General features: G+C 41.0%; 1 pseudogene; it reads right to left on the bottom strand.

Annotated features, from left to right (window-relative positions):
* Positions 1-14251: 14251 nt before the first annotated feature.
* LOC112134397 (cytochrome c-like) lies at positions 14252-14798 on the bottom strand (annotated as a pseudogene).
* Between the last annotated feature and the right edge of the window lie 12124 nt (positions 14799-26922).

The following is a 26922-nucleotide window of genomic DNA, read 5'->3' on the forward strand; positions in this document are numbered from 1 at the left end:
GACCTGATTTTTTTTGCATATAATTTATAGCCTATTGATTTAATCCTCTGAATATCTCATCCTATTGGCATAGCATAAACCATTTCTTAATTGAAAGACAAAAGTAGCTTGGAAAAATATTTTTATTGAAGATATCCATTTGATCAATAGTCAAATAAATATGAGCTTATTTGAATGACAGTTTCAAGTTTAAAAGACCAAAAAGGAGTCTGGGCACGGTGGCTCACGCCTATAATCCTAGCACTTTGGGAGGCCGAGGTGGGCGGATCACGATGTCAAGAGGTCAAGACCATCCTGGCTAACACAGTGAAACCCTGTCTCTACTAAAAACGCAAAAAATTATCCGGGCATGATGTTACATGCCTGTAGTTCCAGCTACTCGGGAGGCTGAGACAGGAGAATCGCTTGAACCCAGGAGGCAGAGGTTGCAGTGAGCTGAGATTGCACCACCGCACTCCAGACTGGGCAACAGAGCAAGACTCTGTCTCAAAAAAAAAAAAAAAAAGACCGAAAAGGAGATGCTTTGATTCATCACCTATTTGGGTGATAGATTTATAGGTGTATTTAGAAATTTAGATTTTTTTCTTCATGAGCAGGGGTGTGAGGCTTATGGAGACATTTTAAGAAGACACTAGCTTTTTGAAAAGTAAGTCATAAACTAGAATGTGGAAAATGAACTCAAGTAGCAGACAGTTTAATGTGACTACATAAAACATTGATGCTGTGCTGCTAAAACTCTTCCTTCCCTTAATTTGTGGAGAGAAAATCAGTAGTTTATGCTCTTCCAGCCAATACCTGGCACCTTTCCATTTGGCTATACATGCCAGGATGCCAAGAACCACACCACTACTTTGTCACTTGAATAGAGCTGTTGACTTCCTCTTAATGCCAGTTTCAAATTTCTGGCAATGACTGACTGTTACCATAGTCCTCTCATCCCTCCTGTTCATCTGTACATATCTTAAGCTTAGTGTTCAGCTCCTGAACTTTTATTACCTGTCTCAGGCAAAAGTGTAATGAATATCTTTAAATATCACTGAGAAAAAACTGAGAAATAGCACATATAATTAACACATAAATAATTAATTTGGGAGAGTGCTTTTCTCTAATTTTTTCCACTTGCCTACTTATTCATTTGTTGCTTTTCTTTAGATGTCACAGATCTAACCCAGTTAGTCTAAACAAATGACCATGCATCACTGTCATATCATAAACATAACTCAACTTGGAAGGAAGCAACTTGAAGATGGCTATCCTATTACTATGCTTTATTTTTTTCTTCACCTAATGCATGTAGCCCTAGAGAATATGGAAGAAGCTCTTAATAGGCACCCTTTGAAGAGAAAGCAGTGATTTTTTTTTTTCTTTTTCTTTCTTTTTCGAGACAGAGTCTTACTCTGTCGCCTAGCCTGGAGTGCAGTGGCGTGATCTCGGCTCACTGCAACCTCCACCTCCTGAGTTCAAGTGATTCTCCTGCCTCAGCCTCCCAAATAGCTGGGATTACAGGCAAGCACCACCACACCTGGCTAATTTTTGTATTTTTTGTAGAGATGGGGTTTCACCATGTTGGCCAGGCTGGTTTCAAACTCCTGACCTCAGGTGATCCACCCACTTTGGCCTCCCAAAGTGCTGGGATTATAGGCGTGAGCCACTGCGCCCAGCCAGAAAGCAGTGATTTTTTTTTTATGGTCCTTATTACTCATGCTATCAATTTTATCTGTAATAGGTCCCTGTCAAAATCAGAGTAATTAAATGGAATGACAATCCTGTTAAATGTGTTCATGCCATTGCATTGGCAATAAAGCATGCATATATTTACAATTAAGGCTTGTCTTTTTCCTTTGCCATGGAGAATTGTGATGAACATTAAGTTGCACAGGCATGGGGATCCAAAAGGGTATTCATAAAAATCAAAACACCAGGTGTATACGCTCAGGATTATAATGTCTTCTTATGCAATTACTTATTTTCACTGCATATTTTTTGACTGAATAATAATTACCTTTGCACTGAGAAGAGGCAGGATCAGCTAGTTTCAATCTTTTATTATAACCTCCCTTTTAAAAATGTGTAGCACAGCATAGAACCATAACTATTTATTCAAATATATTTGTTCCAGTTCTTAGTTTTTAAAGGGTAGCCGACTTTCACATACAGCACACTGAGCTTTTAACACAGTCACTTTGGTGCTACACAACAAAACATTAAGATGCATACTGATAGTATGGTTAATTTCTTAAGCTACCACTGGGAATCATCAATATAACAGAGATAAAGGAGACTTGAAACCTAGCCCAAGCAGTGAATTGACAGCCGTCTTTAACCACTATGACCTAAGAATGACCCTGAGCTCTGCTAGGTGCAGGAGACAGATCTGTTGCAGAGCACAGGAATCAGATATCTTACAGGCCTAGAAACTCCCATTGCGCAACAACTGCAGAATCACTTGCAAAGTCTGATAGACACATAGGTGATAAACAGTGATGCAAACGCCATGCTCTTTTAGTATATATTTTGAAATAAACAGAGTTGTGAGTGGTTAATATTTTATTTGCTCCTTGCTTTTAAAGTTAACATTTATAAAAGAACAATTAATAAGTTTTAAAGTATTATTTAAAATTTTCTAATTTAACCATGTTTTCAAATATTGGTACTATATGTAAATATATATATATTTATTTGAGATGGAGTCTCACTCTGTCGCCCAGGCTGGAGTGCAGTGGTGCAATCTCGGCTCACTGCAACCTCTGCCTCCCAGGTTCAAGCAATTCTCCTGCCTCAGCCTCCTGAGTAGCTGGGATTACAGGCACATACCACCACACCCAGATAATTTTTGTATTTTTAGTAGAGATGGGGTTTCACCATGTTGGTCAGACTGGTCTCGAACTCCTGACCTTGTGATCTGCCCACCTCTGCCTCCCAAAGTGCTGGGATTACAGGCTTGAGCCACCGCACCCAGCCAATATATGTAAATATATATATATTTTTCTTTCTTTCTTTTCTTTCTTTCTTTTCTCTTTCTTTCTTCTTTTCTTTTTCTTTCTTTCTTTCTTTTCTTTCTTTCTCTCTCTCTCTCTTTCTTTCTTTCTTTTCTTTCTTTCTTTTTGAGAAAGAGTCGTACTCTGCAATCTCGGCTCACTGCAACCTCCACCTCCCAAGTTCAATTGATTCTTGTGCCTCAGCCTCCAGAGTAGCTGGGATTACAGGCGTGCACTACCATGCCTGGCTAATTTTCGTATTTTTAGTAGAGATGGGGTTTCACCACGTTGGTCAGGCTGGTCTCAATCTTCTGACCTCAAGTGATCCACCTGCCTTGGCCTCCCAAAATGCTGGGATTACAGGTGTGAGCCACCATGCTTGGCCTGTAAATACATTTTGTACACCTACACATACATATCAATAATTAATTTTATGTCAGTGTAATGATATACTCTAAAGTGCTTAAAGTCACATGTGGCATTTTATGATAAAATATACCTTTGCTTTGTTTTGGTAGCTCTTTAACTCTAAGGTGTGCTTACATTTAAACTTTCTTACATCTTTCCAACTGGATTAATGATGATAGTTTAGTAGCGGAAGCACACAAACAGATATATATATATATATATATATATATGTATTTATATATTTAGCACTAATTTAGGGTCATATACCCCCAAAAGACATATATATATGTGTATATATATATATTTAGATATATATTTAGCACTAATTTAGGGTCATATACCCCCCCAAAAAAAAAGATTTTTTTTTTTTTTTTTTTTAGATGGAGTCTTGGTCTGTTGCCCAGGCTGGAGTGCAGTGGCTCAATCTCTGCTCACTGCAACCTCCACCTCCTCGGTTCAAGCAATTCTCCTGCCTCAGCCTCCCGAGTAGCTGGAATTACAGGTGCCCACCACCATGCCCAGCTAATTTTTGTGTTTTTAGTAGTGAGGGTTTCACCATATTAGCCAGGCTGCTCTTGAACTCCCGACCTCAGGTGATCCGCCCACCTTGGCCTCCCAAAGTGCTGGGATTACAGGTGTCAGCCACCACGCCCGGCCGAGACAGTTATTTTAATAAAGCAGAGTTATTAGTAAGGGAATAGACATTTAGAGGAACTAAATAATAGGAATGCAGCCTACTTTATTAGCTTTTATTCATTAAAGTAGAGATTTTGGGGGGTGTTTTCTTTTTCATAACACTTTTTCCTCTAGGATTCTCACAAACGAAGAGTAGATATACTAAAAAAAAAAGATATAAACAATCTTTTTATACTTTTAGCTTATATATAATTACTAAAATGTTTATATGTCATTCACTGAAAATGCAAATGGATGATTTTGGTACAATCTTCTCCAAGTGTAAAATGCATTTAAAAATTATTCAACCCTGGCTGGGCGCGGTGGCTCACACTTGTAATCCCAGCACTTAGGGAGGCTGAGGCAGGCGGATCACGAGGTCAGGAGATCGAGACCATCCTGGCTAACGCAGTGAAACCCTGTCTCTACTAAAAATACAAAAAAAAAAAAAAAAAAAAAAAAAAAATTAGCCATGCGTGGTGGCAGCTACTTGGGAAGCTGTGGCAGGAGAATGGCATGAACCCGGGAGGCGGAGTTTGCAGCGAGCCGAGATCGCGCCACTGCATTCCAGCCTGGGCGATAGAGCGAGACTGTGTCTCGCTCCAGGTATGAATTCCCAGGTATTCAACCCTGGGAAACATAGTGAGATTCCCATCTCTACAAAAAATTTAAATATTAGCCAGGCATGGTGGTGTGTGCCTGTGGTCCCAGCTACTTGGGAGACTGAGGCTGGAGAATCACTTGAGCCCAGGAGATCAAGGCTGCAGTGGGCTATGATTATGCCACTGCACTCCAGCCTGGATGACAGAGGAGACCCCTATCTTAAAAAAGAAAAAAGAAAGAAAAAAACTAATAACCCTCTGCTCCTCAAGTTTCTCTTTCAGTTTTTCAAAGTCTACTGCAGCTTGCAGGTAGAGCCTGCATTGGGAATTTGCTGGAGTCACTTTGGGAGTTCCATGGGCAGTTCCATGGGAACTGGACTCCCAGGACTTTTGGGGGTATATGACCCTAAATTAGTGCTAAACACAGGATAGAGCTGGAGCTCCTAGCCTGACTCCACTGGGGGAAGAAAAAGCCCTTGCCTCATACTTGTAGTACTGAAAAGTGATAGAGGTTTTTAATTAAATCCTAACAAATACCAATATTAGCTGAATCACCTTTCCTCCAGGGCCACTAGAGAATGCTAAGTTCAACTTTCGTATTTACCTTCAAGCCCATCCTTTTCCCAGCATACCATTTTATGGTTTTTTATTCCTTGCTGTGCTTTTTATGAGAGAAACAGGTAGTGATCTGCATATTCTAATTGGTAATGCTTTCTAATAATATTGTAATTATTGTAACAGTTCTATAATAGTTCTTCTCTGAAAAGTGTGGAGGGATCTGTGGCTAAGGGAAGAGCATTGCCTCCCTTGCTCTGTGACAAATAAGGATTTAAATCTGATTCATAACCTTTTACAAACAGCTACATCTTGACCAGACCACTGTATTTGGTGACCTATTCAATTCATTAATGTTTCACATTGGGCCTAAGTGCCTACAATGGAAAAATGACAACAAGTGTGTACCAGTGACCTCATTAACTTGGCTAACACTGCTAAACAAATGGCTTGGCATTATGGAAGTTTGCCCCATAGAAACTTGTCTACCTGAAGACAGTAACACAGTCTTACTATTGGCTGCTTCAGAGATTTATATGCTTTGCCACTTTGCTCACTTGCATATACCCCAATGCTTTTTCCAAGTAATATTTTTTTGTGTCCAACTGACACCTCCCTGTAAATGAGATGCATCTTTGGTTTGACTTGTTTATCATCACATATCTATAATGCTTTAGAAAGTAGAATGCTTCAGCGTTTAGTTTCAGGAAACAGATATCATTCTAGATCTTCTATGAAGAAAGAGATTTAAATATAGGGAATTAGGTCCTCATAAAATTGGAGTAGTGAGCTCAAGGTTGGGCTTGCAGGAGTGACTCCCAGAATAATACTGATAAACTGGCCTGACATTTTAGCTGCTACTTGATCATGAAGGTGAGGAATCAGGAGGCTGCCATGGAACTGTAGAATATAAGAACTCACCACAGTAGCCTCACAAAGCTAGTGACAGGATGCTGGAACTCTGCTGCAGAAAAACCCAGCATCTCTCCTTCCTAACCATACAGAGAGGGCAGCAGGGTGATTGCCATCATATCTCTTCCACCTTTCAGATCTCACATGATTGCATCTTATTGGTGGGTCCTAATTCTAGAACTCTTGCTGCAGGGGAGTATAGGGAAAATATGAATTTAGCGTTCCAGCTTCTGCAGTACTGAAAGGCATTTTGGAAGGACGTTGGAATGGTGTGGCTAATTTGTCATTTCCATCTAAAGAAGCAGAAGTATGTAACAGTAAAATCTGAAGCCAGTGCGGTGGCTCACGCCTGTAATCCCAGCACTTTGGGAGGCTGAAGCGGGCAGATCACCTGAGGTCGGGAGTTTGAGACCAGCCTGATCAACATGGAGAAACCCCGTCTCTACTAAAAATACAAAATTAGCCAGGCATGGTGGCGCATGCCTATAATTCCAGCTACTTGGGAGGCTGAGGCAGGACAATCGCTTGAACCTGAGAGGCGGAGGTTGCCGTGAGCCAAGATTGCACCATTGCACTCTAGCCTGGGCAACCAGAGTGAAACTCTGTCTCCAAAAAAAAAAAAAAAAAAAAAAAAAAAGGAAATCTGTGGGTTCTCTTCCTCTTCCTATGACCTTTGATTTTCATTTAGATGAGTACATTTTTTCACTAAAGTAGTAAAAGTTTAAGAATGGCTCTCCAATATTTTTCTACTATTATCTGAAACAGCTTAGCACCGCCATAGCCCTTTCCCAAGTATTGATTGAAGATGTGATAACCAGGGTCTCAGAGGTTCTCCGTCTTCTTCCATCTTCTCTTCCAGCCAGTGGCTCCCAATTTCTCCATTGACTCCCATTTATTTCTCTCTTACCCTATGTACAGTCCCCTCATATTATTGCTTTGGTGGGATTGTGTTGCTTGTTCTCAGCTTTCTTTCCAGAAGCTATCTTTAGGATCTTCATAGTTTCTAGACTTAGCAGCCATAGAGTTTCTTACTCAAATTCCCACCCCTGTTCTTAAAAACCTAGCCTGAGTATGTCACCTGGACCCCCAAATATCTAGGAGGGAGTCTGACTAGTAACAGTTATGTTACTGAAATGGTCTTAAAGTGTTTCATTATAGGCTGGACGCGGTGGCTCACGCCTGTAATCCCAGCACTTTCAGAGGTCAAGGCGGGCGGATCACAAGGTCAGGAGATCAAGACCATCCTGGCTAACACGGTGAAACCCCGTCTCTACTAAAAATACAAAAAAATAGCCAGGCGTGGTGGCGGGTGCCTTTAGTCCCAGCTACTCGGGAGGCTGAGTCAGGAGAACGGCGTGAACCCGGGAGGCAGAGCTTGCAGTGAGCCGAGATTAGGCCACTGCACTCCAGCCTGGGCGACAGAGCGAGACTCCGTCTCAAAAAAAAAAAAAAAGTTTCATTATAAAAATTTCAAAAATAACTAGATATGTCAGTTGAGCAAATTAAAACATTTAGGGACTGCATTTATTTTCCGTTGCTGAGCTGCCCTTATCTTACTAGAATCAGCACTTAGCACAGTCACAAAATAGGCATGCAATACTGGTTGAATTAATCACAGAATTTAATGACCATGATGCCACAGTTCCAGAACTCATTCATGTGTTTTGATAAGTAAGAATTCTGCTTTAAGTTTACGCATCTTGTTTTGGCATGCAAACCTTAGAAAGTGCTATATTATCAAGCTATCTGACTATACAGTGTGGCTTAATTATAAGAGGAAGTGATTAAACTATGGATTAGCCAGCACTCAGGTAATTTATTGGCTCACATAACAGAAAGGACAGGAACAGTCTTCAAGGGCAGCTGGTCAGAGCACACATGATGTCTTTAGGACCTATCGTCTTTTCACATCCATTGGCTATATTGCTACTTTCTGCTGTATTTAATTAATTGGCAGGCCATCCATGATGGCTTCAAGCCCTACAAGAACACATTAACCCAATACCAAATCACATGAGAAAGAGAGTTCACTTCCTGGCAGCACAAACATAGGTTTAAGTCTAAGACCTGAACCTCCCTTAATTCTGATTGGCCTGACTTAGGTCAGGTGCCCATCTATGAAAAAGTCAGTGGCTGGGGGAATGGGATGCTCTGACTTACTCTTGATCGTAAACTCCACCCCCAAATCCAAAGATAGAATCGGCCTCATCATGGACTGAGAATGGGGCTACGGTGAATCCCCATATGGAAATCTAGGGATTTTTTAAATCACGGGAAGCAGTGTAAATCCTGGACAGCAAAAGCAACACATGTCCACCACAAATAGAAAGCAAGCTACCCCTACCAAGAAGATACTGTGTCCCCAGAAACTTAGAGATGAGATATGAAGTCATGAACCATCCTGAAATTTCTGACTGTGTTTTAGTGCCCTGGACCACAGGCACATCTCACTTGGTTGAGTTGGACTTTCTGAAAAAACATTTTAAAAATGTATTATTATTATTATTATTATTATTATTATTATTATTATTAGAGATTGAATCTTGCTCTGTCACCCAGGCTAGAGTGCAGTGGCACAATCATAGCTCACTGTAGCCTCTGTCCTGGGTCAAGAGATCCTTGCACCTCAGCCTTCCTAGTAGCTGGGACTATAGGCACGTGCCATCATGCCTTGCTAAAAAAGACACCTTTATTTTCTTCCCTGAGATGGAGTCTTGCTCTGTCGCCCAGGTTGGAGTGCAGTGGCATGATCTCGGCTCACTGCAACCTCTGCCTCCTAGGTTCAAGCGATTCTCCTGCCTCAGCCTCCTGAGTAAGCTGGGATTACAGGTGCACGCCACCACGCCTGGCTAATTTTTGTATTTTTAATAGAGCTGGGGTTTCACCATGTAGGGCAGGCTGGTTTCGAACCCCTGACCTCAGGTGATCCACCTGCCTCAGTCTCCCAAAGTTCCGGGATTACAGGCGTGAGCCACGACACCCGGCGAACACTTTTTTTTTTTAAAGGAAACAACAAAGCTGAGAGCCAGCATGCAAGCTTTAAGGACATGAGTCTAGAATTAAACTAAGATACACTAAGATGGAATACACCCTGCAGTTCTCAAGAATGATTCAGGACTCTAGGCACTGTTTGTCCAGATTTCTGTTTTTAATTTAAAATTGTTATTGCAATAAAGTAACACTCAAAAAGAAAAAATCCAAACATACACAAATGTTAGAGAAGTAGTACAATGAACTCCCATCTACTCACCACACAAATGAAATTACTGTCTAGACTTTGTCATTTTCTTCATCTGTCATCTCCTTTTCCCCCTTTGCTGAAGTATTTTAAAGCAAGTCCCAGATACCATGCCATTTTACCCCTGCATACCACAGTATCAACTTTTTTTTTAAAGAAAAAATGGCCTTGTTTTATTAGTTATTTAATACAGCTAGAAAGGATTCAGCTACAAATCCAAATATGCTGGGGTATCAGAAGCTTAAACTCGTTTTTCCTAAAACCCTAGAAGCCAAATACACCTTTGACCCAGTATCAGGCCTAGAGAGCATTCACAATACAGCAATATTCCAGTATTCCACACAATAAGAAAGGAATTAAAGGGTAAGTTTGTTCTATGCCTGAATGGACAGAACTTTGGCTGGCTTCCTGTTGAAGCAGTTTAGACATTTTGAAAACTGCTGCAGCTGCCAGTTTTGTGGATCTGATTGTCTTTAAGGGTTGTCTTTTTTTTTTGAAATTAAAGTTTTCTCTCTTGGGATTTCAACATGATTGTTTTCTGGAAACGGAATTCCTTAGAAAACTACTTATAAATTGCATGTGAAGCTCAAAATTTATTTTAATGTTTCAAAATACTATCTTGAGTTTCAACACAGGCAACCCAGTCAGTCTGGTTAGCTTGAGCCAATTCCTTCCTTCCTTCCTTCCTTCCTTTCTTTCTTTTTTGAAACGGAGTCTCACTCTGTCCCACAGGCTGTAGTGCAATGGTGCGATCTTGGCTCACCGCAACCTCCGCCTCCCGGGTTCAAGCGAGTCTCCTGCCTCAGCCTCCCAAGTAGCTGGGATTACAGGCACGTGCCACTACGCTGGGCTAATTTTTGTACTTTTAGTAGAGACGGGGTTTCACTATGTTGGTCAGGCTGGTCTCGAACTCCTGAGCTCATGATCCGCCCGCCTCAGCCTCCCAAAGTGCTGGGATTATAGGCATGAGCCACCACGCCCAGCCCAGCCTGCATCAATTTCTTATGTACAGATTGATATGCTGGGATAACCAGGTTCCAAGAGAAACTGGTGGTTGGAATTTTTACACTAAAAATTTCAATTAGGACTGTTGTTAGATTATAAATCAAAGTTTAGACCTGCGGCTTAACAGTATCTTTTTTTTTTTTTTGAGAAGGAGTTTCGCTCTTGTTGCCCAAGCTGGAGTGCAATGGTGCAATCTCGGCTCACTGCAACTTCCACTTCCAGGGTTCAAGCGATTCTCCTGCCTCAGCCTCCTGAGTAGCTGGGATTACAGGTGGCTGCCACCATGCCTGACTAATTTTTTGTATTTTTAGTAGAGATGGGATTTCACTATGTTGGCCAGGCTGACCTTGAACTCCTGACCTCAGGTTATTCACCTGCCTTGGCCTCCCAAAGTGCTGGGATTACAGGCGGGAGCCGCTGCACCTGCCCAACAGTATCTTTTTAAGTAAAATATCTGGCATAGTTTCTACCAAGTTGTCAGTGAGCCTTCCCCTCCCCCACAGCCTATAATTCAAAAGGTCCCATTGAGGCTTTGATCTCTAGCAGCATGTCTGTCTGGCATGATCAGCATGTCCACTGATGTTGAAACAAGGCAGGGTGGAAAGAGCAGCTGGAAATAGCTATTTATTTATTCATTTGATAAATATTTTTGGAGCTTTTGTTACAATGCCAAGTGCTATGCCAAGTTCTGTGGGTAACTTAAAGTGGAAATGACAAGAACCCTGGTTACAAGGTGCTTACCATCTACTGGAGATAAGCCCTTACGCTAAGTAGAATATGAAGTGCCATAAGAGGAAAATGGGAATTCTGAAAAGGAGAAAATTTGTTACTCCCAGATTCTGGGATCTGGGAGGCTGCATGAGGTTGAAATAAGCTGAGGAATATATATTGGATTTGGATATGCAGAAATATGCAGGAAAGAACATAAAGGCCTTGCAATTATTATGAAGCATTGTGGTTTTTTGTTGTTGTTGTTGTTGTTTTTAAAGACAGAGTCTCGCTCTGTCACCCAGGCTGGAGTGCAGTGGCTCGATTCCAGCTCACTGAAACCTCTGCCTCCCAGGTTCAAGCGATTCTCCTACCTCAGCCTCCTGAGTAGCTGGGACTACAGGCATGTGCCACCATGCCCAGGTAATTTTTGTATTTTTAGTAGAGACAAGATTTCACCATGTTGGCCAAGCTGGTCTTGAACCCCTGACCTCAAGTGATCTGCCTGCCTCAGCCTCCCAAAGTGCTGGGATTACAGGTGTGAGCCACCACACCTGGCCTGCATTGCATTTTTTAGGGAAGAGCCATAGGGAGGCTGGTGCCTGAACAAGTGATATTGCTGTTTGTCAGCTTGCTTATGTCTTCTTCTTCTCTCTTTTTTTTTTTTTTTGAGACAGGGTCTCATTCTGTCACCCAGGCTGGAGTATAGTGGCATGATCTTGGTTACTTCAGCCTCTACCTCCTAGGCTCAAGTGATCCTCCCACCTCAGCCTCCTGAGTAGCTGGGGCTATAAACGTGTGCCACTCCTGGCTAGTATTTTTTGTATTTTTCTTTGTAGAGACAGGATTTTGCTATGTTGCCCAGGCTGGTCTCAAACTCCTGGGCTCCAGCAATCCTCCTGCCTCAGTCTCCCAAAGTGCTGGGATTACAGGTGTGAGCCACTGCACCTGGCTGTCAACTTATGTCTTATATAATACATATGTATCATGTATAAGTTATCTCTAAGTTATGTCTTACTAGTTGTAAAAGGGACAAAAGAAATGACATGACAATAGCCATGCATGGTAGCACGTGCCTGTAGTCATAGCCACTTGGGAGGCTGAGGTGGGAGGATCTCTTGAGTTTGAGGCTGCAGTGTGCTATGATTATGCCACTGCACTGGGTGACAGAGCAAGATCCTGTCCCTAAGTGTTAAAAAATGGGCTGTGCTCAGTGGCTCACGCCTATAATCCCAGCACTTTGGGAGGCTGAGGTGGGTGGATCGCTTGAGGTCAGGAGTTCGAGACCAGCCTGACCAACCTGGTGAAACCCCATCTCTAGTAAAAATATAAAAATTAGCCAGGCATGGTGGTGCACGCTTGTAACCCCAGCTACTCAGGAGGCTGAGGCAGGAGAACTACTTGAACCTGGGAGGTGGAGTTCTGCAGTGAGCCGAGATCATGCCACTGCACTCCAGCCTGGGCGATAGAGGAGACTCCATTGCAAACAAAAGTAAACAAAACCAAAAAAAAAAAAAAAACCAACAAAGAAACAAAAAGACAAAAAAAGTAATAAAAATAAATTACATGGTGAATATTCTTTTATTTATTTAAATTTACACATAGTAATTGTACTTATTTATGGGGTGTATGTGATGTTTCAGTACATACAATGTATAGTGATCAGATCAGGGCAATTAGCATTCCATCATCTCAAACATTTATTATTTCTTCTTGTTGGGACATTTCACATCTTCTCTTCTAGCTATTTGAAAATACACACGATTGCAAATTACAGTCATCTTAAGGTGCTATAGAACACTAGAACTTATCCTGCTATGTAGCTGTAATTTTGTAGCCTTTAAGGAGTCTCTCCTTATCCTTTTCTTCCCCATGCTCTTTCCAGTCTCTAGTAACCTCTGTTCCACTTATTATTTCTAGGAGATCTTTTTTTTTTTTAAAGCTTTTCTACATATGAGTGAGAAAATGTGGTGTTTAACTTTCTGTTCCTGGCTGATTTCACTTAACATAATTTTCCTTCAGTTCCATTCATGTTGCTGTGAATGACGGGATTCCATATTTTCCTTATCCATACATCTGTTGTTGGACACAGGTTGATTCTATATCTTGGCAATTTTGAATAGTGCTGCAGTAAACATGGAGTGTAGATATCTCTTCAATATACTGATTTCCTTTCCTTTGGATAAACGCCCAGTAGCGGAATTGCTGGATCACCTTGTCATTCTATTGGTAATTTTTTGAGGAACCTCCATACTGTTCTCCATAGTAGCTGTACTAGTTTACATTTCCACCAACAATGTATGAGTTCCTTTTTCTCTGCATTCTCACCTGCATTTGTTATTTTTTGTCTTTTTGATAGTAGCCATCCTAACTGGAGTGAGATAATATTTCATTGTAGTTTTGATTTTCATTTCACTGATGATTAGTGATGTTGGGCATTTTTTTCATATATTTGTTGACCATTTGTATATCTTCTTTTGAGAAATGTCTATTCAGGTTGTTTGCCCATTTTTAAATTGGATTCTTTGTTTTATTTTGTTTTCTGTTGAGATGTTTGATTTTCCTGCATATTCTGGCTATTAATCTCCCTGCAGGATGAATAGTTGGCAAATATTTTCCCCCATTCTGTAGGTTGTCTTTTCACTCTCTTGATTGTTTGCTTTGCTGTACAGGAGCTTTTTAGTTTGATATAATCTTATCTGTTTATTTTTGCTTTTGTTGCCTGTGGTTTTTTTTTTTTTTGAGAGGTGTTGAATAATCTTTAATATTACACATAAACCACACGAAAATGCCTTTCAATAAGTAAAAGGAACCATTTTAAATACAGGGAATTGTAATTAGATTGGCATAGTTAAGGCCAAAACTATGGACATTGCTACCTTATTTATCTTCAACCTTTGCCTTTAAGAGGCAAATGAACACAAAACACAGGTGAATCTTGCTTGGTTCTAAGACAGTGAAGGAATTTCCCCAGTATTTAAATATATTCACATAACCAGTTATATAAATCTAAATATAAAACCAATCTCCAGTAAGTTTTAAGATGGCACTCACCATCTTTGTGAAAAGTTGAACATTACTAACGAAGTCTAATCATATCTTTAAAAAGGGTAAACAGTGATAGCATTTACTGAATTGGAGTTACTATTAAAATTCAAAAACTGAACATATTCATTTAACCACAAGCCAGTCTTAGTTTTAAATCAGGACTGCCCAACAAAATATTCTGTCAGTCATTCATGATCTGAATTCTGGTGTATGAGATTAAAGGATGGTACACATAAAAAAGTCATGAAACATTTCTGTTTTGTAATAAATAAGGCAATGGCCAATTATTACTCATTAGTAGCTTTTTTTGAGATAAGCTATTAAGTCTGCCCTTTCTTCCTTCTTCTTAATGCCGACAAAGATCATTTTTGTTCCAGGGATGTACTTCTTGGGATTCTCCAAATACTCCATCAGTGTATCCTCTCCCCAGATGATGCTTTTGTTTTTATTGGCGGCTGTGTAAGAGTATCCAGGGGCCTGACCTGTCTTCCGCCGAAGAGACCATGGAGATTTGGCCCAGTCTTGTGCTTGCCTCCCTTTTCAACGGTGTGGCACTGCGAACACTTCATAATAAAAATCTTCTTGCCTTTCTCAACATCACCCATATTTAATTCTCTTTTTAGTCGCTGGCGCAACGAAGACTCCCACTCCGAAGCCGGACGTCCCCACTCTCTGTTGCCTGTGTTTTTAAAGTCATATTCATAAAATCTTTTCCAAGACCAATGTCCTGAAGTGTGTCCCTTATGTTTTCTTCTAGCAATTTTATGCTTTGGGTCTTTAAGCCATTTTGAGTTGAGTTTTGTATAAGGTGAGACGTCAAAGTCTAGTTTCATTCTTTTGCGTGTGAACATCCAGTTTTCCCAGCACCATTTATTGAAGACACTGTCCTTTCCTCAGTGATTGTTCTTGGCATACATGGTAAATAGTTTGATGCTACATCTAATCAGTATTCTGTGAATCTGTTGAAAGCTTTGCTTCCATAAATCCCCTAAGATTTTGAAATGAATAGAAACAAGATATTATTTCCACCAGTATTTAATGTGAAATAGCTTTAGTTTGTAAACTTTGAACCCTCTCCCTGTATGTAAAATGCACAAAAAGTATAAGTAGAAGGGGACAAGATATAATAAACAGTGCTGATTAAGTTCTGTTTTACCTCTTAAGTCTTTCTACAATCTGCTTGCTTTTTCTCATGCTCATTGCCACTATTCTATTTTAGGTGGGTAGCTAGCTCTCATTTGCGACTCCCTGTCTTGAGCCCTGATACCTTTCACTCCATTCTCCATCCTGCAGAGTGAAATTTCTAAAATACCAAATCTAATAGTTTCTCGTTGTCTTAGAATGCTTGTTCAATGGCATTGCATTGCCCTTAAGATTTGAATTCTATTACATGATTTGCAAAGTTCTCTATGATCATTTTATCAGGGTTGATGTGTGTGATCAAAGAGTATCTAAATGTAATGCAAGCCACTCAAAAAAGTCAGTTAAATGTTATGGTATGAGTAGTAGGCAGTAATAGATATCAAATGATAATACATTTACTCCATCTTGTTTGATAATTTTCTTATCCTGTTTCTTACATGAGCCATTAGCTGAAGCTTACTTTACGGAATAGATGGATTCTTTAAATATTCTTTTTATTTTATTTTATTATTATTATACTTTGTTTTAGGGTACATGTGCACAATGTGCAGGTTAGTTACATATGTATACATGTGCCATGCTGGTGCGCTGCACCCATTAACTCGTCATTTAGCATTAGGTATATCTCCTAATGCTATCCCTGCCCCCTCCCCCCACCCCACAACAGTCCCCAGAGTGTGATGTTCCCCTTCCTGTGTCCATGTGTTCTCATTGTTCAATTCCCACCTATGAGTGAGAACATGCGGTGTTTGGTTTTTTGTCCTTGCGATAGTTTACTGAGAATGATGATTTCCAATTTCACCCATGTCCCTACAAAGGACATGAACTCATCATTTTTGATGGCTGCATAGTATTCCATGGTGTATATGTGCCACATTTTCTTAATCCAGTCTATCATTGTTGGACATTTGGGTTGGTTCCAAGTCTTTGCTATTGTGAATAGTGCTGCAATAAACATACGTGTGCATGTGTCTTTATAGCAACATGATTTATAGTCCTTTGGGTATATACCCAGTAATGGGATGGCTGGGTCAAATAGTATTTCTAGTTCTAGATCCCTGAGGAATCGCAACACTGACTTCCACAAGGGTTGAACTAGTTTACAGTCCCACCAACAGTGTAAAAGTGTAAAAGTGTTCCTATTTCTCCACATCCTCTCCAGCACCTGTTATTTCCTGACTTTTTAATGATTGCCATTCTAACTGGTGTGAGATGTTATCTCATTGTGGTTTTGATTTGCATTTCTCTGATGGCCAGTGATGGTGACCCTTTTTTCATATGTTTTTTGGCTGCATAAATGTCTTCTTTTGAGAAGTGTCTGCTCATGTCCTTCACCCACTTTTTGATGGGGTTGTTTGTTTTTTTCTTGTAAATTTGTTTGAGTTCATTGTAGATTCTGGATATTAGCCCTTTGTCAGATGAGTAGGTTGCGAAAATTTTCTCCCATTTTGTAGGTTGCCTGTTTACTCTGATGGTAGTTTCTTTTGCTGTGCAGAAGCTCTTTAGTTTAATTAGATCCCATTTGTCAATTTTGGCTTTTGTTGCCATTGCTTTTGGTGTTTTAGACATGAAGTCCTTGCCCATGCCTATGTCCTGAATGGTAATGCCTAGGTTTTCTTCTAGGGTTTTTATGGTTTTAGGTCTAACATTTAAGTGTTTAATCCATCTTGAATTAATTTTTGTATAAGGTGTAAGGAAGGGATCCAGTTTCAGCTTTCTACATATGGCTAGCCAGTTTTCCCAGCACCATTTATTAAATAGGGAATCCTTTCCCCATTGCTTGTTTTTGTCAGGTTTGTCAAAGATCAGATAGTTGTAGATATGTGGCATTATTTCTGAGGGCTCTGTTTTGTTCCGTTGATCTAGATCTCTGTTTTGGTAGCAGTACCATGCTGTTTTGGTTACTGTAGCCTTGTAGCATAGTTTGAAGTCAGGTAGCGTGATGCCTCCAGCTTTGTTCTTTTGGCTTAGGATTGACTTGGCAATGCGGGCTCTTTTTTGGTTCCATATGAACTTTAAAGTAGTTTTTTCCAATTCTGTGAAGAAAGTCATTGGTAGCTTGATGGGGATGGCATTGAATCTATAAATTACCTTGGGCAGTATGGCCATTTTCACGATATTGATTCTTCCTACCCATGAGCATGGAATGTTCTTCCATTTGTTTGTATCCTCTTTTATTTCATTGAGCAATGGTTTGCAGTTCTCCTTGAAGAGGTCCTTCACGTCCCTTGTAAGTTGGATTCCTAGGTATTTTATTCTCTTTGAAGCAATTGTGAACGGGAGTTCACTCATGATTTGGCTCTCTGTTTGTCTGTTATTGGTGTATAAGAATGCTTGTGATTTTTGTGCATTGATTTTGTATCCTGAGACTTTGCTGAAGTTGCTTATCAGTTTAAGGAGATTTTGGGCTGAGACAATGGGGTTTTCTAGATATACAATCATGTCATCTGCAAACAGGGACAATTTGACTTCCTCTTTTCCTAATTGAATACCCTTGATTTCCTTCTCCTGCCTGATTGCCCTGGCCAGAACTTCCAACACTATGTTGAATAGGAGTGGTGAGAGAGGGCATCCCTGTCTTGTGCCAGTTTTCAAAGGGAATGCTTCCAGTTTTTGCCCATTCAGTATGATATTGGCTGTGGGTTTGTCATAGACAGCTCTTATTATTTTGAGATACATCCCATCAATACCTAATTTATTGAGAGTTTTTAGCATGAAGTGTTGTTGAATTTTGTCAAAGGCCTTTTCTGCATCTATTGAGATAATCGTGGTTTTTGTCATTGGTTCTGTTTATATGCTGGATTACGTTTATTGATTTGCATATGTTGAACCAGCCTTGCATCCCAGGGATGAAGCCCACTTGATCATGGTGGATAAGCTTTTTGATGTGCTGCTGGATTCGGTTTGCCAGTATTTTATTGAGGATTTTTGCATCGATGTTCATCAGGGATATTGGTCCGAAATTCTCTTTTTTTGTTGTGTCTCTGCCAGGCTTTGGTATCAGGATGATGCTGGCCTCATAAAATGAGTTAGGGAGGATTCCCTCTTTTTCTATTGATTGGAATAATTTCAGAAGGAATGGTACCAGCTCCTCCTTGTACCTCTGGTAGAATTCAGCTGTGAATCCATCTGGTCCTGGACTCTTTTTGGTTGGTAAGCTACTGATTATTGCCACAATTTCAGAGCCTGTTATTGGTCTATTCAGAGATTCAACTTCTTCCTGGTTTAGTCTTGGGAGGGTGTATGTGTCGAGGAATTTATCCATTTCTTCTAGATTTTCTAGTTTATTTGCCTAGAGGTGTTTGTAGTATTCTCTGATGGTAGTTTGTATTTCTGTGGGATCGGTGGTGATATCCCCTTAATCATTTTTTATTGCATCTATTTGATTCTTCTCTCTTTTCTTCTTTATTAGTCTTGCTAGTGGTCTATCAATTTTGTTGATCCTTTCAAAAAACCAGCTCCTGGATTCATAAATTTTTTGAAAGGTTTTTTGTGTCTCTATGTCCTTCAGTTCTGCTCTGATTTTAGTTATTTCTTGCCTTCTGCTAGCTTTTGAATATGTTTGCTCTTGCTTTTCTAGTTCTTTTAATTGTGATGTTAGGATGTCAATTTTGGATCTTTCCTGCTTTCTCTTGTGGGCATTTAGTGCTATAAATTTCCCTCTACACACTGCTTTGAATGTGTCCCAGAGATTCTGATATGTTGTGTCTTTGTTCTCACTGGTTTCAAAGAACATCTTTATTTCTGCCTTCATTTTGTTATGTACCCAGTAGTCATTCAGGAGCAGGTTGTTCAGTTTCCATGTAGTTGAGCAGTTTTGGGTGAGTTTCTTAATCCTGAGTTCTAGTTTGATTGCACTGTGGTCTGAGAAACAGTTTGTTATAATTTCTGTTCTTTTACATTTGCTGAGGAGAGCTTTACTTCCAACTGTGTGGTCAATTTTGGAATAGGTGTGGTGCGGTGGTGAAAAAAATGTATATTCTGTTGATTTGGGGTGGAGAGTTCTGTAGATGTCTATTAGGTTAGCTTGGTGCAGAACTGAGTTCAATTCCTGGGTATCCTTGTTAACTTTCTGTCTCATTGATCTGACTAATGTTGACAGTGGGGTGTTAAAGTCTCCCATTATTATTGTGTGGGAGTCTAAGTCTCTTTGTAGGTCACTCAGGACTTGCTTTATGAATCTGGGTGCTCCTGTATTGGGTGCATATATATTTAGGATAGTTAGCTCTTCTTGTTGAATTGATCCCTTTACCATTATGTAATGGCCTTCTTTGTCTCTTTTGATCTTTGTTGGTTTAAAGTCTGTTTTATCAGAGACTAGGATTGCAACCCCTGCCTTTTTTTGTGTTCCATTTGCTTAGTAGATCTTCCTCCATCCTTTTATTTTGAGCCTATGTGTGTCTCTGCACGTGAGATGGGTTTCCTGAATACAGCACACTGATGGGTCTTGACCCTTTATCCAGTTTGCCAGTGTGTGTCTTTTAATTGGAGCATTTAGTCCATTTACATTTAAAGTTAATATTGTTATGTGTGAATTTGATCCTGTCATTATGATGTTTGCTGGTTATTTTGCTCGTTAGTTGATGCAGTTTCTTCCTAGCCTCGATGGTCTTTACAATTTGGCATGATTTTGCAGTGGCTGGTACCAGTTGTTCCTTTCCATGTTTAGTGCTTTCTTCAGGAGCTCTTTTAGGGCAGGCCTGGTGGTGACAAAATCTCTCAGCATTTGCTTGTCTGTAAAGAATTTTATTTCTCCTTCACTTATGAAGCTTAGTTTGGCTGGATATGAAATTCTGGGTTGAAAATTCTTTTCTTTAAGAATGTTGAATATTGGCCCCCACTCTCTTCTGGCTTGTAGAGTTTCTGCCGAGAGATCAGCTGTTAGTCTGATGGGCTTCCCTTTGTGGGTAACCCGACCTTTCTCTCTGGCTGCCCTTAACATTTTTTCCTTCATTTTGACTTTGGTGAATCTGACAATTATGTGTCTTGGAGTTGCTCTTCTTGAGGGGTATCTTTGTGGCATTCTCTGTATTTCCTGAAGTTGAATGTTGGCCTGCCTTGCTAGGTTGGGGAAGTTCTCCTGGATAGTATCCTGCAGAGTGTTTTCCAACTTGGTTCCATTCTCCCCGTCACTTTCAGGTACACCAATCAGATGTTGATTTGGTCTTTTCACATAGTACCATATTTCTTGGAGGCTTTGTTCGTTTCTTTTTATTCTTTTTTCTCTAAACTTCCCTTCTCGCTTCATTTCATTCATTTCATCTTCCACCACTGATAACCTTTCTTCCAGTTGATCACATCGGCTCCTGAGGCTTCTGCATTCTTCACGTAGTTCTTGAGCCTTGGCTTTCAGCTCCATCAGCTCCTTTAAGCACTTCTCTGTATTGGTTATTCTAGTTATACATTCATCTAAATTTTTTTCAAAGTTTTTAAATCTTTGCCTTTGGTTTGAATTTCCTCCTGTAGCTCAGAGTAGTTTGATCATCTGAAGCCTTCTTCTCTCAACTCATCAAAGTCATTCTCTGTCCAGCTTTGTTCCGTTGCTGGTGAGGAACTGTGTTCCTTTGGAGGAGGAGAGGCGCTCTGCTTTTTAGAGTTTCCAGTTTTTCTGCTCTGTTTTTTCCCCATCTTTGAGGTTTTATCTACTTTTGGTCTTTGATGATGGTGATGTACAGATGGGTTTTTGGTGTGGATGTCCTTTCTGTTTGTTAGTTTTCCTTCTAACAGACAGGAACTTCAGCTGCAGGTCTGTTGGAGTTTGCTATAGGTCCACTACAGACCCTGTTTGCCTGGGTATCAGCAGCGGTGGCTGCAGAACAGCGGATTTTCATGAACCGTGAATGCTGCTGTCTGATCGTTCTTCTGGAAGTTTTGTCTCAGAGGAGTACCCGGCCATGTGAGGTGTTAGTCTGCCCCTACTGGGGGGTGCCTCCCAGTTAGGCTGCTCGGGTGTTAGGGGTCAGGGACCCATTTGAGGAGGCAGTCTGCCCGTTCTCAGATCTCCAGCTGCGTGCTGGAAGAACCACTGCTCTCTTCAAAGCTGTGAGACAGGGACATTTAAGTCTGCAGAGGTTACTGCTGTCTTTTTGTTTGTCTGTGCCCTGCCCCCAGAGGTGGAGCCTACAGAGGCAGGCAGGCCTCCTTGAGCTGTGGTGGGCTCCACCCAGTTCGAGCTTCCGGGCTGCTTTGTTTACCTAAGCAAGCCTGGGCAATGGCAGGTGCCCCTCCCCCAGCCTCGCTGCTGCCTTGCAGTTTGATCTCAGACTGCTGTGCTAGCAATTAGCGAGACTCTGTGGGCGTAGGACCCTCTGAGCCAGGTGTGGGATATAATCTCCTGGTGCGCCATTTTTTAAGCCCGTCGGAAAAGCGCAGTATTAGGGTGGTAGTGACCCGATTTTCCAGGTGCCATCTGTCACCCCTTTCTTTGACTAGGAAAGGGAACTCCCTGACTCCTTGTGCTTCCCGAGTGAGGCAATGCCTCGCCCTGTTTCGGCTCGCGCATGGTGCACTGTACCCACTGTCCTGCGCCCACTGTCTGGCACTCCCTAGTGACATGAACCCGGTACCTCAGATGGAAATGCAGAAATCACCCATCTTCTGTGTTGCTCACACTGGGAGCTGTAGACCGGAGCTGTTCCTATTCAGCCATCTTGGCTGAAATCCAAATATTCTCTATAAAGTGAATTTCTGTATTTTAAGTCTTTTCCACACCAAATTTCATTATAGAATTAGAAATTGTTACCTCTGTAAGGACTGTTGACCTTTTAAGATAAAAAAATTGAAACTTTCCAGCATATATTGAAAGGAAATGAAAATATGATACACTAATTTAACTCATTTTAATATATAAACATATATATTTAATATATGAATTTAGATCAAGATTATTTCTATTTTTAACCTAATGAAATAAAGGTTAAACTAAAAAGATGTCAGTGACTTTATTAAATATAATACAGTAGAATGAATAATCTTCATACTTTATCAACATCCAAGTCTCAATAATTTTCAGCAGGATAGCATTTTCAGCAGGATAGCAAGATTTTCATATCTTGCTGAAAATTATTGAGACTTGTTTTTTAGTACCTTTAGAAATTGTTGACTTTGGCTGGGCACAGTGGTTCACACTTGTGATCCTAGCACTTTGGGAGGCCAAGGCAGGCAGATCATAAGGTCAGGAGATCGAGACCATCCCGGCTAACACAGGGAAACCCTGTCTCTACTAAAAATACAAATATATGTATATATATATTAGCCGGGCATGGTGGCTGGCAGCTGTAGTCCCACCTACTAGGGAGGCTGAGACGGGAGAATGGCGTGAACTCAGGAGGTGAAGCTTGCAGTGAGCCGAGAACACGCCACTGCACTCCAGCCTGGGTGACAGAGCAAGACTCCATCTCAAAAAAAAGAAATTGTTGACTTTGGGAAACATAAGTTGATCTGGGTAGATGATGTAAAATCGACATTGACAGTAACAAATGGCACAGAACATTTATTGGCTCATATTCAAAGAGAAATAGGGTGATCAGAGATTAATATCGTACATATGTTACTAAAAGGTCAGGGTGTTCTTGAACTTTTCAATAGTCTATCATTCATTCATTTAAATGCTTATTCACATTAATTCAGAAATATTTACTGAGGCCCTGTGTGGTCATTCATATCTGCAATCCTAGCACTTTGGAAGGGCCAGGAGGGAGGATCACTTGAGCTCAGGAGTTTGAGAACAGCTTGGGCAACATGGCAAAAACTCATCTCTACCAAAACAACAACAACAACAACAACAACAAAAATTAGCCAGGTGTGGTGGTGCATGCCTGTGGTCCCAGCTACTTGGGAGGCTGAGATGAGAGGATTGCTGGAGCCCAGGGGTTCAAGACCAGCCTGGGCAACATTGATACAAAAAATTTAAAAATTAACTGGACATGGTGGCACGTGCCTGTAGTCTCAGCTACCTGGGAGGCTGAGGTGAGAGGATTACTTGAGACCTGGAGATCAAGGCTGCATGAGCCATGATTGCACCACTGTACTTGGGCCTGTGTGACAGAGCAAGCCCTGTCTGAGAAAAAAAAAAAAAAAGTGATTTCCACATTTTATCAATGATTCTCAGTTCTGACTCTCTTAGAATTTGCAATCTAGTGTGGAGGTGGTTGGGAACAGACAATAAATAAGTAGATAATAAATAAGAAAGTTAATATCTGGTAGAGGTAAGTTCCATGAAGGAAATAAGACAGTAGGAGGTGATAGAGACCATAAAGGGAGTGGTTATTTTTATATAGGCTGGTCAGGAAAGGACTTTTCTAAGTACAGAGTAGAGACTTCTGTGATGAAAATGAGCCAGAGAGGGTGGGCACAGTGGCTCAAGCTTGTAATCCCAGCACTTTGGGAGGCCGAGGCAGGCGGATCATGAGGTCAGGAGTTCAAGACCAGTCTGGCCAACACAGTGAAACCGTCTCTACTAAAATACAAAAATTAGCTGGGCATTGTGGCAGGCACCTGTAATCCCAGCTACTCAGGATGCGGAGGCAGGAAAATAGCTTGAACTCGGGAGGTGGAGTTTGCAGTGAGCTGAGATCATGCCACTGCACCCCAGCCTGGGTGACAGAGCCAGACTCTGTCTCACAAAAAAAAAAAAAAAAGAAAAGAAAAAGAGCCAGAGAAATAAAGGCCTGGGAGAAGTGTTTCTTGTAGACGGGATGATAAATGCAAAGGCCTAGAGGTAGGAATAAATTTGGCATGTTTGCAAGACACTCAGGGGGCAGTGGGGAGGTGTAAGATAGACAGGCTGGGGAAAGATCACACTGGGCCATTAGGCCATGGTATGGAGTTTGGATTTTTATTTTATTTTGTTATTTTATTTATTTGTTTATGTTTTTTGAGTTGGAGATTCACTCTTGTTGCTGGAGTGCAACAATGGCGCAATGGAGTGCAATGGCGTGATCTCAGCTCACTGCATCCTCCGCCTCCCAGGTTCAAGCGATTCTCCTGCCTCAGCCTTCCAAGTAGCTGGGATTACAGACTCCTGCTACCATGCCTGGCTAATTTTTGTATTTTTAGTAGAGATGGAGTTTTGTCATGTTGGCCCGGCTGGTCTTGAACTCCTGACATCAGGTGATCCGCCTGCCTCAGCCTCCCAAAGTGCTGGGATTACAGGCGTGAACCACCGCACCCAGCTTTTATTGTTTTATTTTTTTGAGACAGGGTCTTGCTCTGTCACCCAGGCTGCAGTGCAGTGGTGTGATTACAGCTTATTGCACCCTCGACTTCCCAGGCTCAAGCAATCCTCCCAAAGTGCTGGGATTACAGGTGTGAGCCAACTTGCTTGCCTGGGTTTTTATTTTTAATGAAATTATTGGGTACCTGCTATGGTTTACCAGAAATACAGAGAAATAATACAGAGAAATAATGTCAAGTCAATGTGATAAATTTGGAAATAACTGATTTCTACCTATTATCAGTAGTTCTCAGTTTCGGCTGCAAAGTAGAGAAAGTTAGAAACTACACATATCTGGGTGCCATCACCAAAATTTCTGATTTTAATTGAGTCAGGCTGGGGTCAGGCCTCCACATGTTTAAGAAGCTGCATGGGGATGGTAATGCCATCAAAGTTGCTAACTGCTGAGGACAAAGGCTTGATTCCAATGGGCAGATGGTAGTTTCCAGACAGGTTCACTCAAGGAACCACAAATGCAGCACACTGAAAAGTTTATCTGAAGATCAAGGCTGGAACCAGATAGCACATGCAACGTCTACAAATTAAGGTTTATAAAAATGTATTCAAGGCCAGGTGCGGTGGCTCATGCCTGTAATCCCAGCACTTTGGGAGGCTGAGGCGGGTGGATCACCTGAGGTCAGGAGTTCGAGACCAGCCTGACCAACATGGAGAAACCCCGCCTCTACTAAAAATACAAAATTAGCCGGGCGTGGTGGTGCATCCCTGTAATCCCAGCTACTCAGGAGGCTGAGGCAGGAGAATCGCTTGAACCCGGGAGGCAGAGGTTGCGGTGAGCCGAGATCGCGCCATTGCACTCTAGCCTGGGCAACAAGAGTGAAACGCCATCTCAAAAAAAAAAAAAAAAAATGCATTCAAAAGATAATCACAGAGGTGGGGATGGGTGTGGTGGCTCATGCCTGTAATCCCAACACTTTTTGGGAGGCCCGGGGTGGGAGGATTGTTTGATGCCAGGAGCTCAAGACCAGCCTGGGCAGCAAAGTGAGACCCTGTCTTTCAAAAAAAAAAAAAAAAAAAAAATTAGCCGGGCATGGTGGCGTGTACCTGTAGTCTCAGCTACTGTGGAGACTGGGACAAGAAGATCTCTTAAACCCAGGAGTTCCAGGCTGCAGTGAGGTATGATCACGCCGCTGCATTCCAGCCTAGGTGACAGAGTGAGATCTTGTCTCTAAACATAAATCAATAAAATATTAAATAACAATATATATTAATGAAAATTTAGAGGCAACACTTCAAGAATGACTCTTTAGGCTGGGCGCGGTGGCTCATGGCTGTAATCCCAGCACTTTGTGAGGCTGAGGCAGATGCTTGAGTCCAGGAGTTCGAGACCAGCCTGACCAACATGGTGAAACCCCATCTCTACTAAAAATACAAAAATTAGCCCGGCTTGGTGGAGGGCGCCTGTAGTCCCAGCTGCTGCAGGAGGCTGAGGCACAAGAATTACTTGAACCCAGAAAGCAGAGGTTGCAGTGAGTCGAGATAGCACCACTGAACTCCAGCCTGGAGGACAGAATGAGACTGTCTCAAAAAAAAAAAAAAAAAAAAAAAAGAATGACTTTTTAACCTTAGATTTTGACAATAGAATTTAACAGAATATACTTAATGTATTGAGATGATTCTGATATCTCAGTTCAGTACAAACACACTAACCTTATTAGTTGTACAATCTCTCTGTTATATAGGTATGTGTATGTGTTTGGGAATAGTTTGGACCATTTAAACTTGTATCCTGCTCATTCTGTTTGTATTTCATATTTTCTGTATTAAATCATTCTATTCAATAGTTTCTCCTATGCAATAGTTTATCCTACTTATTTTTATTTTTTGCTTTTTCTGAGTCAGGGTCTCGTTCTGTCACCTAGGCTGGAGAGCAGTGGTGCGACCACACCTCCTGGGCTCAATGGATCCTCCCACCTCAGCCTCCTGAGTAGCTGGGATTACAGGCTTGCACCACCACACCAGGCTAATTTTTTTGTTTTTGCCATGTTGCCCAGGTTGGTCTTGAACTCCTGAGCTCAATTGATCCGCTCATCTCAGCTTCCCAAAGTGCTGGGATTACAGGCATGAGACACCACGCCCAGCCAAGTTTCTTCTTTTTATATTAAAAGTTTTTTAAAAAATATTTTACTAAATTATCTTTTCTAAAGTCATTTAAGAAGATGTCAACAAATAACGACCATCTAATCTATTATTACCATTGTACTACTCCAGTCATATTCCATACTCAGAGAGCATTTCAACTGCCTGTAGAATTAAATGTATACTTTTCTCTCTATGGCCTTTAGGACAATAGTTTCTAAACTTTTGGATTTCATGTACTTGTAATATTTTAAAGTAAAGTTAGGAAACTCATATATGTTTGCAAATATTTTATTTTCCTAAGTAAAGCCACTAACGAAAACAAATACCATCTAACAG

The sequence above is a fragment of the Pongo abelii genome, chromosome 6, assembly GCF_028885655.2.
Source record: "Pongo abelii isolate AG06213 chromosome 6, NHGRI_mPonAbe1-v2.0_pri, whole genome shotgun sequence".
Classification (NCBI taxonomy): Eukaryota; Metazoa; Chordata; class Mammalia; order Primates; family Hominidae; genus Pongo; species Pongo abelii.